The sequence below is a fragment of the Saccopteryx bilineata genome, chromosome 3 (genome assembly GCF_036850765.1).
Source record: "Saccopteryx bilineata isolate mSacBil1 chromosome 3, mSacBil1_pri_phased_curated, whole genome shotgun sequence".
Classification (NCBI taxonomy): domain Eukaryota; kingdom Metazoa; phylum Chordata; class Mammalia; order Chiroptera; family Emballonuridae; genus Saccopteryx; species Saccopteryx bilineata.
Window position 1 is genome coordinate 185642237 of NC_089492.1, and position 15637 is coordinate 185657873.

General features: G+C 37.6%; 1 protein-coding gene and 1 pseudogene across 1 annotated transcript in view; one reads left to right on the plus strand and one right to left on the minus strand.

Annotated features, from left to right (window-relative positions):
• The window catches only part of ADTRP (androgen dependent TFPI regulating protein), an 85422-nt gene that overhangs the window by 25977 nt on the left and 43808 nt on the right, over positions 1 to 15637 (plus strand). The gene's annotated exons all lie outside the window — the stretch shown is intronic.
• LOC136332508 (U2 spliceosomal RNA) lies at positions 15285 to 15463 on the minus strand (annotated as a pseudogene).

A 15637-nucleotide genomic window follows, 5' to 3' on the forward strand; every position in this document is an offset into this window, starting at 1 on the left:
TCTTATGGCTGAGTAGTATTCAATAGTGTATATTGCCATATCTTCTTTATCCAGTCTTCTATTGAAGGGCTTTTTGGTTGTTTCCATGTCGTGGCCACTGTGAACAATGCTGCAATGAACATGGGGCTACATGTGTCTTTACGTATCAATGTTTCTGAGGTTTTGGGGTATATATCCAGTAGAGGGATTGCTGGGTCATAAGGTAGTTCTATTTTCAGTTTTTTGAGGAACCACCATACTTTCCTCCATAATGATTGTACTACTTTACAGTCCCACCAACAGTGGATGAGAGTTCCTTTTCTCCACAGCCTCTCCAACATTTGCTATTACCCATCTTGTTGATAATAGCTAATCTAACAGGTATCTCATTGTAGTTTTGATTTGCATTTCTCTAATAACTAATGAAGCTGAGCATCTTTTCATATATCTGTTGGCCATTTGTATTTCTTCCTGGGAGAAGTGTCTGTTCATGTCCTCTTCCCATTTTTTTATTGGGTTGTTTGTTTGTTTGTTGTTGAGTTTTATGAGTTCTTTATAAATTTTGGATATTAGGCCCTTATCTGAGCTGTTGTTTGAAAATAACATTTCCCATTTAGTTGGCTGTCTGTTTATTTTGATATCAGTTTCTCTTGCTGAGCAAAAACTTTTAATTCTGATGTAGTCCCATTCATTTATCTTTGCCTTCACTTCTCTTGCCTGTGGAGTCAAGTTTATAAAATGCTCTTTAAAACCCAGGTCCATGAGTTTAGTACCTATGTCTTCTTCTATGTACTTTATTGTTTCAGATCTTATATTTAGGTCTTTGATCCATTTTGAATTAATTTTACTACACAGGGACAGGCTGTAGTCGAGTTTCATTCTTTTGCATGTGGCTTTCCAGTTTTCCCAGCACTGGGAAATTTATTGAAGAGGCTTTCTTTTCTCCATTGTGTGTTGTTGGCCCCTTTATCAAAGATTATTTGACCATATATATGTGGTTTTATTTCTGGGCTTTCTATTCTGTTCCATTGGTCTGAGTGTCTATTTTTCTGCCAATACCATGCTGTTTTGATTATTGCGGCCCTATAATATAGTTTAAAGTCAGGTATTGTAATGCCCCCAGCTTCATTCTTTTTCCTTAGGATTGCTTTGGCTATTTGGGGTTTTTTATAGTTCCATATAAATCTGATGGTTTTTTGTTCCATTTCTTTAAAAAATGTCATAGGAATTTTGATGGGAATTGCATTAAATTTATATATTGCTTTGGGTAATATGGCCATTTTAATTATATTTATTCTTCCTATCCAAGAACAAGGAATATTTTTTCATCTCATTGTGTCTTTTTCTATTTCTCTTAACAATGCCTTGTAGTTTTCGTTATATAAGTCCTTTACATTCTTTGTTATGTTTATTCCTAGGTATTTTATTTTTTTTGTTGCAATCGTGAAGGGGATTATTTTTTTGAGTTCATTTTCTAATATTTCATTGTTGGCATACAGAAAGGCTATGGAATTTGTAGGTTAATTTTGTATCCTGTGACCTTACTGTACTGGTTTATTGTTTCTAGTAATCTTTTTGTGGAGTCCTTCAGGTTTTCGATGTATAGGATCATATCATCAGCAAAAACTGATACCTTTACTTCTTTTTTTCCGATACGGATGCCTTTTATTTCTTTGTCTTGTCTGATTGCTCTGTCCAGAACTTCTAGCACCCATTAAATAAGAGTGGAGAGAGTGGACAACCCTGTCTTGTTCCTGATTTAAGGTAGAAAGTCCTCAGTTTTATGTCATTTAATATGATGTTGGCTGATGGTTTATCATATATGGTCGTTATCATGTTGAGATATTTTCCTTCTATACCCATTTTTTTGAGAGTCTTAAACATAAAATTGTGTTGTATTTTATGAAAAGCCTTTTCTGCATCTATTGATAAGATCATGTGGTTTTTGTTCTTTGTTTTGTTGATATGGTGTATTACGTTAACCGTTTTACGTATGTTGAACCATCCTTGAGATTCTGGGATGAATCCCACTTGATCATGATGTATTCTTTTTTTAATATGTTGTTGTATTCGATTTGCTAGTATTTTGTTTAGTATTTTAGCATCTGTATTCATTAAAGATATTGGTCTGTAGTTTTCTTTCTTTGTGCCATCCTTGCCAGGTTTTGGTATGAGGGTTTTGTTGGCCTCATAAAATGTGTTTGGAAGTATTGCTTCTTTTGGAATACTTCTTTCAATTTTTTGGAAGACTTTTAGTAGAATAGGAACCAAGTCTTCTTTGAATGTTTGATAGAATTCACTAGTATAACCGTCTGGGCCTGGACTTTTATTTTTGGGGAGGTTTTTAATAGTTTTTTCTATTTCCTCCCTGCTGATTGATCTGTTTAGGCTTTCTGCTTCTTCATGACTCAGTCTAGGAAGGTTGTATTGTTCTAGGAATATATCCATTTCTCCTAGATTGTTGTTTGGTGGCATATAGTTTTTCATAGTATTCTACAATAATTCTTTGTATATCTATGATGTCTGTGGTGATCTCTCCTCTTTCATTTTGGATTTTATTTATTTGAGTCCTGTGTCTTTTTTCCTTGGTGAGTCTTGCCAAGGGTTTGTCAATTTTGTTGATCTTTTCAAAGAACCAAGTCCTTGTTTTATTGATTTTTTTCTATAGTTTTTCTGTTCTCTATTTTGTTTATTTCTGCTCTGATTTTTATTATCTCCTTTCTTCAGTTTATTTTGGGTTGTCTTTGTTCTTCTTTTTCTAGTTCCTTAAGGTATAAAGTTAAGTGGTTTACTTGGGCTTTCTCTTGTTTGTTCATATAGGCCTGAAGTGATATGAACTTTCCTCTTATTACTGCTTTTGCTGCATCCCAGAGATTCTGATATGTCGTATTGTCATTTTCATTTGTCCGTATATATCTTTTGATCTCTGCACTTATTTCTTCTTTGACCCATTTATTTTTTAGAAGTATGTTGTTTAGTTTCCACAATTTTGTGGGTATTTCCCCCTCTTTTTTGCAGTTGAATTCTAGTTTCAAGGCTTTATGATCAGAGAATATGCTTGGTACAATTTCAATTTTTCTAAATTTGCTGATATTGACTTTGTGGCCCAACATATGGTCAATTCTTGAGAATGTTCCATGTACACTGGAGAAAAATGTATACTCTGTCACTTTGGGATGAAGTGTCCTGTAGATGTCTATCATATCCAGGTGTTCTAGTATTTCGTTTAAGGCCACTATTTCTTTGTTGATTCTCTGTTTGGATGACCGATCTAGAGCCGTCAGTGGTGTATTGAGATCTCCAAGTATAGTATGACTGTATTTTTGTCAGTTTTTGTTTTAAGATCAATAAGTAGCTGTCTTATATATTTTGGTGCTCCTGGGTTTGGTGCATATATATTAAGGATTGTTATGTCTTCTTGATTCAGTGTCCCCTTAATCATTATGAAATGACCATTTTTGTCTCTGAGTACCTTTTCTGTCTTGTAGTCAGCATTATTAGATATGAGTATTGCTACACCTGCTTTTTTTTTGGGTGTTGTTTGCTTGGAGTATTGTTTTCCAGCCTTTTGCTTTGAATTTGTTTTTATCCTTATTGCTTAGATGCGTTTCTTGTAGGCAGCATATAGTTGGACTTTCTTTTTTAATCCATTCTGCTACTCTGTGTCTTTTTATTGGTAAGTTTAATCCATTTACATTTAGTGTAATTATTGACATTTGTGGGTTCCCTATTGCCATTTTATGAATTGCTTTCTGTTAGTTTTGTATCTTGTTTGATTCTTCTCTTTTGTTTTTCTATCCTTTGTTTTTGTTTGTTTGTATTCCATACTTCTTTCCTCTGTTGCTACCTTTTTTAAGTCAAGTGTTTTTGTGGTGGTTTTTTCAAGGGTGGTTACCATTAAGTAATGAAAAGGGTACCTACCATATTCATTGTAGTACCCTATCTTATGAGTATTTCTGCACTTCATCGTCCTTTGCTACTGTTAATCTCCATCCTCTCCCTCCTTTTTTTCTTTTGTTTCACAGTTTAAGTTTGGTTTTATTGTGTTCTTGGTGGAGTTATTACTTGTGGTTTTGTTTTCTTTTGTTCTTTGAATCTGGTTGGAAAACCCCCTTTAGTATTTCCTGGGGTGGAGGCTTTCTGATTATAAATTCTCTCATCTTTTCTGTATTTGTGAATGTTTTTATATCTCCTTCTTAATTGAAGGATAGCTTTGATGGGTATAGTATTCTTGGCTGAAAGTCCTTCTCTTTCAGGGCTTTAAATATTGGGGTCCACTCTCTTCTAGCTTGTAGAGTTTCTGATGAGAAATCTGATGATAATCTAATAGGCTTTCCTTTATATGTTGTACTCTTCTTTTCCCTGGCTGCCTTGAGAATTTTTTCTTTGTCATTGGTTTGTGTCATCTTCACTATGATGTGCCTTGGAGTGGGTTTGTTGGGGTTAAGAAAACTCGGAGTTCTGTTTGCTTCTTGAATTTGAGGCTTTAGTTTTTTCCACAGGCTTGGGAAGTTCTCGTCTATTATTTGTTTGAGTATATTCTCCATTCCATTTTCTCTCTTTTCTCCCTCTGATATACCTATTATTCTTATGTTATTCTTTCTGATGCAGTCAGACAATTCCTGTAGGGCTTTCTCATTTTTTATTATTTTTGAGTCTCTTTCTTCTTCTCTCTGTTGTGCTTCAAATTGCTTGTCTTCTATTTCACTAATCCTATCTTCTATCTGGGCTTTTCTGTTAGCTAAGCTTGTTACCTCGTTTTTCCACTCATGAGTTGAGTTTTTCATTTCTGTTTGATTTGTTTTTATAGTTTCAATTTCCTTGGTAATATATTCTTTGTGTTCATTGAGTTGTTTCCTGATCTCCCTAAATTGCCTTTCTGTATTTTCTTGTATATCTCTGAGTATTTTTAAGATTTCTATTTTAAATTCTCTGTCATTTAACTCCAAGGCTTCTAATATGTTAAAACTTTTCTCCATAGATTTTTCCACATCTATTTGTGTTACCTCTCTATCTTTTGTATCAATAATATTCAATTTTTTCTTACTTATTGGCATCTGAGGGTGGTCTTGTTGATAGCACTAATTAGAATTAATAAAGAGTAAAAAGTAAAAAAAAAGAAAAGAAAAAAAAAGGAAAACACCCCACAAGAAAAACAGTAATAATTTATTATCTTTCCCTTTTTTCTTTCTTCTCTTCCCCTCCTCTATCGTGATGACCTGTGAATTATATTATGCTAAATGGAAAAAAAAAAAACTGCCTATAACTGGGGGCCTGATTTGGGGTGAAGATTCAAGGGGAAAAAAAGGGAGTAGGGGAAATTACATCAGAGTAATGGCGGGGTAGGAAGTGATACCGATAAATCTCCCCCAAAACTCAACAAGATCTTCAACCAGAAACAGAAAAACCTATCCTTGGAGCCTCCAGATGTTTCGCAATACACCTGAAGGTATGGTCGAGTGAAAAATTGGCTAAATATATAACCAAACCCCGAAGGAATTAGGGAGTAAGAAATGCTCCGCCTTCCTCACTAACCTAAACAGGGCGGCTTTCTCTGGTAACTGTGAATATAGAAACTGAGGTGGGCAAAGGGGGTGAATAGATCCAGGCCGTGGCACAAACAGCCGAACCAGGTTGTGGCATGGAGATCCTAGCGGAGGAAAAACTGTTCCTGTGGCAACTCGGGCAATACATGCTAACACTCGTGCCAAACCCAGACAAAGAATGACAAGTGGGGCAGCCATTTTACCTGATCTCCTGGTCAGCGTGTGCAGATAGTGGGCAAGAGATTCCTTCCAAAGCCCTGGGAGTGGGTGCCCGTGTTACCCAACTGAGAGGCAGAGTTAGAGGCCTTTGTGTGGGCTGAAAGCAGAATCTCTGGGCAGCCCCAGAGCCTTGGGAAAGCCGCGAACGGGAGGGAGCGAGAACTAATTCCAACGGTGGAACTTTTCCGTGCTGGTGGGGGTTTCACTCAGAGGGAAACACGGCCGGACTGATATCCTGGTCTGCGTGCGCAGATAGTGAGAGATTCCTCCGAGTGCCTCGGCAGTGCGCACCCGTGTTATTGCACAGAGGGGCAGAGTCAGGGGCCTTTGTGTGGGCCAAAGTGGAATCTCGGGCCGCCCCAGTGCCTTGCAAAAGCCGCGCATGGGGACGAAGCGAGAGCCAATTTCAATGCTGGAACTTTTCCATGCGGCTGGGGGTTTCACTCAGAGCGTGAGACTGCTGGACGAATATCCTGGTCTGCGTGCGCAGATAGTGAGCGAGAGTTTATTCCAAGCACCCCGGGAGTGGGAGCCCGCCTGTGTTACCGGACAGAGTGGCAGAGCAAGAGGTCTTTGAGTGGACAAAAAGCCCACCTGATTATGCTAGCAGCTCTGACTGACTGAGCCTTACCCAGAGCCCTGTGCTGAGTGGAAATAGAGTGGGGAGTTGCCAGCTCTTTGAGCCTCTTACTATCCAGACAGAGGCAGCAGCAACCACATAGCTGGATTATCAGGCTACTAATTGAGGAAGGAAAGACTAGGAGAAAAGCTCCAGGAACACGAACTCTCTCACTGTCGGAGCCTATAAATGCCAATGAGCCTCGACTGCCAACGAGACTAAAGCACAATACATGACATCGCCATAGAGACTTATCAACTGCCAACCTCTACCTGAGCGTGCCAAAGGGGCAGAACCTGGGGTACAGAGTCACAGACCAGGAAGAGGGAGAGAAAAGAAAAAGCAAGAAGATAGCCTCTCAAAATCAAGAATAATCTGAAGACTTTATAACCTATCCCATTTTATCATATTTGTTCGTTTGTTTCTCTTATCTTCATTCTTGATATTTTTTTTCGTCTTCTAATTTGGCCGATTAACTCTCTGGCGGTCTTACTCTCTCCTCTCCTTGAACTACACTACCCATAAGTGTTACATCTCCCATTATCTTTTCTTTCTTCTTCCTTTTTCTCTATGAGGGTTGCACTCCAAAACCCTTAACTCTCTCTCTCTCCTCTTTTTTCTTTTTTCTTCTTTTAGTGGTTCCCTCTTTTTTTCTCTCTCTCTCTTTCTTTTCTCCCTCTATATTAGTTTCTTCCTTTCTCCTTTACATCTGCTCTCATTCAAACCTCAATAACAAACAAATTATCTTATCTTGGACTCAAACTTATGTTTGTGGCACTTTGGGTTTTTTTTTTACTTCACCATTTTAGCTCACTAGCAGTGCTCCCATCCCTAGCTCTCCATTTCATCTAGTTCTTGTTCCACTAAATACAATAGTAATTTTTTAATTTGTCCCCCCATTTTTCTGTTTCCCTCTTATTCCTCTCATCATAACTCTTAGTCAACCAACACCTAAAAGCAAATCATTTTATTCTTGAACCAAAATTTTTTCTTATTTGCTTTTTGTGGGTCCATACCCCCTTCTTTTTTCTTTCTTTTTTTTTGCCCCTTTATTACATTTCCTCAATTCAGGCCCTCCATTACAGGCATTGTTTGTTATAATTCACAGTTCACCACAAGATTTTCTCAAGAAAGAGGGGAGAGGAGAGGAGAGGAAAAAAGGAGGGGGGGGAATAATTTTCTTTTTTTTAAAATTTTTATTTTATTTTATTTTTCTTTATTTCATTATTAATTTTTTTAAATAAAAACAACTCTTTTCAATTTTTTATTTTTTAACTTTTTCTTCTTTATTAAATCTCATTAATACTATCAACAAAACCATCCTCAGATGCCATTAAGGAAGAGAAAATCAAATATCATGGATACAAAAGAAAGAGAGGTAACACAGCCAGATGAGGAAAAATCTATGGAGAAAAAATTTAATATATTGGAAACCTTGGAGCTAAATGACAGAGATTTCAAGATAGAAATCCTAAAAATCCTCCGAGATATACAAGAAAACACAGAAAGGCAATTTAGGGAGCTCAGAAAACAACTCAATGAGCACAAAGAATATATGACCAAGGAAATTCAAACTATAAAAACAAATCAAAAAGAGATGAAAAACTCAATTCACAAGCTGAAAAACGAGGTAACAAGCTTAGCTAATAGAACAGGTCAGATAGAAGAGAGGATTACTGAAATAGAAGACAAGCAACTTGAGGCGCAACAGAGAGAAGAAGAAAGAGACTCAAAAATTTAAAAAAATGAGGTAGCCCTACAAGAATTATCTGACTCCATCAAAAAGAATAACATAAGAATAATAGGTATATCAGACGGAGAAGACAGAGAAAATGGAATGGAGAACATACTCAAACAAATAATAGATGAGAACTTCCCAAGCCTGTGGAAAGAACTAAAGCCTCAAGTTCAAGAAGCAAACAGAACTCCGAGTTTTCTTAACCCCAGCAAACCTACTCCAAGGCATATCATAATGAAATTGGCACAAACCAACAGCAAAGAAAAAATTCTCAAGGCAGCCAGGGAAAAGAAGAATACAACATATAAAGGAAGGCCCATTAGATTATCATCAGATTTCTCATCAGAAACTCTACAAGCTAGAAGAGAGTGGACCCCAATATTTAAAGTTCTGAAAGAGAGGAACTTTCAGCCACGAATACTATACCCATCAAAGCTATCCTTCAAATATGAAGGAGAAATAAAAACATTCACAGATACAGAAAAGATGAGGGAATTTATCATCAGAAAACCCCCACTCCAGGAATTACTAAAGGGGGTTCTCCAATCAGATACAAAGAACAAAAAAGAAAAAAAAACAGAGCCACAAGTAAAAGCTCCAAGAAGAACACAATAAAACCAAATTTAAACTGTGACAACAACAAAAAGAAAGGAGGGAAGAAGAAGATTAACAGTAGCAAAGGACGATGGAGTGCAAAAGTACTGACAAAATAGTTTGCTACAATGAACAGGGTAGGAACCCTTTTCATTAATTAAAGGTAACCACTATTGAAAAAACCACCACAGAAGCACATGAGATAAAAAAGATAGTAACAGAGGAAAGATGTATGGAATACAACCAAATAAAAACAAAAGATAGAAAAACGAAAGAGAAGGATCAAACCAGACACAAAACTAACAGAAAGCAATCTATAAAATGGCAATAGGGAACTCACAAGTGTCAATACTTACACTAAATGTAAACGGATTAAACTCACCAATAAAAAGGCACAGAGTAGCAGAATGGATTTAAAAAGGAAATCCAACTGTATGCTGCCTACAGGAAACTCATCTGAGTAACAAGAATAAAAACAAATTAAAAGTGAAAGGCTGGAAAAAAATACTCCAAGCAAATAACATCCAAAAAAAAGCAGGCATAGCAATACTCATATCTGATAATGCTGACTACAAGACAGCAAAAGTACTCAGACAAAAATGGTCATTTCATAATGATTAAGGGGATACTGAATCAAGAAGACTTAACAATCCTTAATATATATGCACCAAACCAAGGAGCACCAAAATATATAAGACAGCTACTTATTGACCTTAAAACAAAAACTGACAAAAATACAATCATACTTGGAGACCTCAATACACTGCTGACGGCTCTAGATCAGTCATCCAAACAGAGAATCAACAAAGACATAGTGGCCTTAAACAAAACACTAGAGCACCTGGATATGATAGACATCTACAGGACATTTCATCCCAAACTGACTGAGTATACATTTTTCTCCAGTGTACATGGAACATTCTCAAGAATTGACCATATGTTCGGCCACAAAAACAACATTAGCAAATTCAGAAAAATCGAAGTTGTACCAAGCATATTTTCTGATCATAAAGCCTTGGAACTAGAATTCAACTGCAAAAAAGAGGGAAAAAATCCCACAAATATGTGGAAACTAAACAACATAATTTTAAAAAATGAATGGGTGAAAGAAGAAATAAGTGCAGAGATCAAAAGATATATACAGACAAATGAAAATGACGATACGACATATCAGAATCTCTGGGATGCAGCAAAAGCGGTGGTAAGAGGGAAGTTCATATCACTTCAGGCCTATATGAACAAACAAGAGAGAGCCCAAGTGAACCACTTAACTTCACAGCTTAAGGAACTAGAAAAAGAAGAACAAAAAAAACCCCAAAACCAGCCAAAGAAAGGAGATAATAAAAATCAGAGCAGAAATAAAGGAATTAGAGAACAGAAAAACTATAGAAAAAATTAATAGAACAAGGAGCTGGTTCTTTGAAACGATCAACAAGATTGACAAACCCTTGGCAAGACTTACCAAGGAAAAAAGAGAAAGAACTCATATAAATAAAATCCAAAATGAAAGAGGAGAAATCACCACGGACACCGTAGATATACAAAGAATTATTGTAGAATACTATGAAAAACTTTATGCCACTAAAGTCAACAACCTAGAAGAAATAAATAATTCCTAGAACAATACAACCTTCCTAGACTGAGTCATGAAGAAGCAGAAAGCATAAACAGACGTATTAGTAGAGAAGAAATAGAAAAAACCATTAAAAACCTCCCCAAAAATAAAAGTCCAGGCCCTGACGGCTATACCAGCATATTTTATCATACATTCAAAGAAGACTTGATTCCTATTCTACTGAAAGTCTTTCAAAAAATTGAAGAAGAAGCAATACTTCCAAACACATTTTATGAGGCCAACATAACCTTCATACCAAAACCAGGCAAGGATGGCACAAAAAAAGAAAACTACAGACCAATATCTCTAATGAATACGGATGCTAAAATACTAAACAAAATACTAGGAAATCGAATACAACAACGTATTAAAAAAATAATACATCATGATCAAGTGGGATTCATCCCAGAATTTCAGGGATGGTTCAACATACATAAAACGGTTAACGTAATACACCATATCAACAAAACAAAGAACAAAAACCACATGATCTTATCAATAGACGCAGAAAAGGCTTTCGATAAAATACAACACAATTTTATGTTTAAAACTCTCAACAAAATGGGTATAGAAGGAAAATATCTCAACATGATAAAGGCCATATATGATAAACCATCAGCTAAGATCATATTAAATGCCACTAAACTGAAGGCTTTCCCCCTTCTATCAGGAACAAGACAGGGTTGTCCACTCTCTCCACTCTTATTTAATGTGGTACTAGAGGTCCTAGCCAGAGCAATCAGACTAGACAAAGAAATAAAAGGCATCCATATCGGAAAAGAAGAAGTAAAGGTATCACTTTTTGCAGATGATATGATCCTATACATCGAAAACCCCAAAGAATACACAAAAAGACTACTAGAAACAATAAGCCAATACAGTAACGTCGCAGGATACAAAATTAACATACAGAAGTCAATAGCCTTTCTATATTCCAACAATGAAATAACTGAGAACGAACTCAAAAGAATAATCTCCTTCACGATTGCAACAAAAATATATAATACTTAGGAATAAACATAACAAAGAATGTAAAGGACTTATATAATGAAAACTATAAGCCATTGTTAAGAGAAATCGAAAAAGATATAATGAGATAGAAAAATATACCTTGTTCTTAGTTAGGAAGAATAAATATAACCAAGATGGTCATATTACCCAAAGCAATATACAAATTTAATGCAATTCCCATCATACTTCCAATGACTTTTTTTTAAGAAATAGAGCAAAAAATCATCAGATTTATATTGAACTATAAAAAACCCCGAATAGCCAAAGCAATCCTAAAGAAAAAGAATGAAGCTGGGGACATTACAATACCTGACTTCAAACTCTATTATAGGGCCACGACAATCAAAACAGCATGGTATTGGCAGAAAAATAGACACTCAGACCAATGGAACAGAATAGAAAGTCCAGAAATAAAACCACATATATATAGTCAAATAATTTTTGATAAAGGGGCCAAGAACACACAATGGAGAAAAGAAAGCCTCTTCAATAAATTTCCCAGTGCTGGGAAAACTGGAAGGCCACATGCAAAAGAATGAAACTGGACTACATTTTGTCCCCCTGTACTAAAATTAACTCAAAATGAATCAAAGATCTAAACATAAGACCTGAAACAATTAAGTACATAGAAGAAGACATAGGTACTCAACTCATGGACCTGGGTTTTAAAGAGTATTTTATGAATTTGACACTCCACAGGCAAGAGAAGTGAAGGCAAAAATTAATGAATGGGACTACATCAGACTAAGAAGTTTTTGCTCAGCAAGAGAAACTGATATCAAAATAAACAGAAAGCCAGCTAAATGGGAAATGATATTTTCAAACAACAGCTCAGATAAGGGCCTAATATCCAAATATACAAAGAACTCATAAAACTCAACAACAAACAAACAAACAATCCAATAAAAAAATGGGAAGAGGATATGAACAGACACTTCTCCCAAGAAGAAATACAAATGGCCAACAGATATATGAAACGATGCTCATCTTCTTTAGCTATTAGAGAAATGCAAATCAAAACTGCAATGAGATACCACCTCACACCTGTTCGATTAGCTATTATTAGCAAGACAGGTAATAGCAAATGTTGGAGAGGCTGTGGAGAAAAAGGAATCCTCATCCACTGTTGGTAGGAATGTAAAGTAGTACAACCATTATGAAAGAAAGTATGGTGGTTCCTCAAAAAACTGAAAATAGAACTACCTTATGACCCAGCAATCCCTCTACTGGGTATATACCCCAGAAACTCAGAAACATTGATACGTAAAGACACATGCAGCCCCATGTTTATTGCAGCATTGTTCACAGTGGCCAGGACATGGAAACAACCAAAAAGCCTGTCAATAGATGACTGGATAAAGAAGATGTGGCACATATACAGTATGGAATACTACTCAGTCATAAGAGATGATGACATCAGATCATTTACAGGAAAATGGTGGGATCTTGATAACATGATACGAAGCGAAATAAGTAAATCAGAAAAAACCAGGAACTGCATTATTCCATACGTAGGTGGGACATAAAAGTGAAGCTAAGAGACATTGATAAGAGTGTGGTGGTTACGGGGGGGAGGGCGGAAAAGGAGAGGGAAAGAGGGAGGGGGAGGGGCACAAAGAAAACTAGATAGAACATGACAGAGGACAATCTGACTTTGGGTGATGGGTATGCAACATAATTGAACGACAAGGTAACCTGGACTTGTTATCTTTGAATATATGTATACTGATTTATTGATGTCGCCGCATTAAAAAAATAAAATTATAAATAAAAAGGGAGTAGGGACCTACTAAATGCCAAAAAAAAAAGGAGAAAATCTTAGACAAGCATAAAATAATTTGCTTGTAAGTGATGGTCGACTAAGAGATATAATGAGAGGGATAAGAGGGAAACAGAAAAAAGGAGAAAATAATAAAGAAGAAAAAAAATAAAAATAATAAGTAAAAATCTGTTGTATTAAGTGGAGCGAAGACTAAATACAATGGAGACCTTGGGTTGAGAGGAATGCTAGTGAGTTAAAAAGCAACGTAAAAAGTACCCAAAATGCCACAAAAACAAACAAACAAAAGAAAACCAAAAACAAAAGCAAAAAAACCCAAAAAAACTTGAGTCCCAAATTAAATAATTTGTTTGTGATTGAGGATTGAATGGGAGGAAAAGTAAAAGGAGAAAAGCAGAAACGAATAGAAAGGAAAAAATAAGAAAAGGAGAAAAATGAAGGAAGAAAAAAAGGAAAAGAAAAAAAAACAAAAGGGGAGAGAGTGAGAGTTAAGGGTTTTGTAGTGCAACCCTAAAGGAGAGTGAGGATGAAGAAAAGAAATAAAATGTAATACTCATGGGTAGTGTCGTTCAAGAAAAGGGAAGCATAAGATGGGTAGAAAATAAAAGGACCGAGGTGGAGGAAATATAAATAATAATAATAAAGGCAATAAGATAGAAGAAACAAACAACAACAACAAAAAATTACTGGAACAAGTTATAAAGTCTGTGGATTTTTCTTGATTTTGAGAGGTTAACTTCTGTTGCAGTTGATGGGATTCTATGGCAATGTCATAGAATTGTTGGCATTGTATGGCATTGTTGCAGGGTCCAACAATGAGAGAGTTTGCTTTCCTGGAGTCTCTCTCCTAGTCTCCCCTTCCTGAATTAGCAACCTGGTGATCCAGCTATAAGGCTGCTACTGCTTCTGCCTGGGGAGTAAGAGGCTCAAAGAGCTGGGAAATCCCCACTCTATCCCCACTCAGCGCAAGGCTTTGGGTAAGGCTCTGGCAGTCAGAGACTCCAGCATAATCAGGCGGGGCTGGGAGTCAATTGTTGTCAAGGTGACTGTTCAGCGCCTAGCATTCAGCTGGACCACTCAACCCAGGCTTTCCACACTTTGTAGCCTGTTTTGTCTGGGAAGAAGAGGCACTAGTTGCTGCTTGCTGTATAGATCTTAATATCTTCCAAGTCCCTCTTGTTAGCGTATATCCCTGAATATGGAGGCTCTGTCAATCAGAAGTTGCCCCCGCCCCTTTAGCGAGAGGCACTAAAAAATATCACGCCTCTTGTCTTGGATCGCTGAACTGAGAGAGATCTTATCAATTAGAGCCCCGTGGGTGCGCAGATTTCGTGGGTTAAGCTAATTTCAGTGATTGGATCCGCAGCTGTGCTCCAGAAAGTATTTCAGGCTGCCCGCGCGCCCCTCCCCCAATGCTTGATTGTTAGCTTGAATGGCTGGGTGAGGTGCCCCGCCCATGGAGAGAATCTCCGGAGTAGGAAAGATAGCCTTGCCGCTGGCAGCTGGGGTGCACTGGGCGTGCGGGAGAATGGGGCACTCTGGGTGTGTGGGCAAGTGGGGTGCTGTGGGCAAGTGGGACATTCAGGGCACATGCATGAATGGGGTGCTCTGGGCACCGGTGGCTGGGGACTCTCACTCGCGGGTGCGCGGGCCGCTGGGGACGCTGGCGGTGCAAGGGAGCTCGCTCTGTGACCGACCGCGGCACCGGGCACTTGCGCGGTTTCTCACCGCACACCGGCGGCTGCTCGCAGCGCCCAGGCTGCCGCTCCCTGAGTGTGGGCGGGCAGTTGCAGGCGTGGGTTGACTCACCACAGGCGTACTCCTTCCTCGGCTTGAATGAACGTTCGTGCGGTAGTTAGCTTCCTCCACACCCTTAGCTCTGACTCGTCTCTCAGATTCAAGTGATAACAGTCCTTTCGCTTTCAGTTTGTGTGGAACTCCGGAATGCTCCAAGGATAAATTTTTCTGTTTCTAGTTGATAAATTTGTTGAGATTTTGGGGAGATCTGTCAGACACGCTGCTCACGGTGCCATTTCCGTGACGTCACTCCATATAACAGTTATTGTTGCCTCAGACTTTTTCTTTCTATTTGCATGAAATATATTTTCCATCTCTTTATTTTTAGTCTATGTGGATCTTTTGTTCTATGGTGTGTTTTTTGTACACAGAATACACATGGATCTTGCTTTTGTATCCATTCAGTACTGCAATACCAGGTTGATGTGTAGAGCAGATAGAGCAAACTCTTATTACATCTCCCAGCTTCCAAATATACATTTAATATATTGTTCTCTAATAGAGGACACATCAGATATTAAACTGATAAGAACAGTTGATCTTAGCCAGAAAGCCAAAAAGTGATATGTTGTTCTTCTTCTTCCTCTTCCTCTTCCCCTTCCCCTTCCCTTTCCCCCTCCCCTTCTTCTTCTTCTCCTTCTTCTCCTCCTTCTCCTTCTTCTCCCCATCCTCCTCTTCTTCCTCCTTCTCCTCCTCCTCCTCCTCCTTCTCTTCCTCCTCCCCCTCCTCCTCCTCTTCC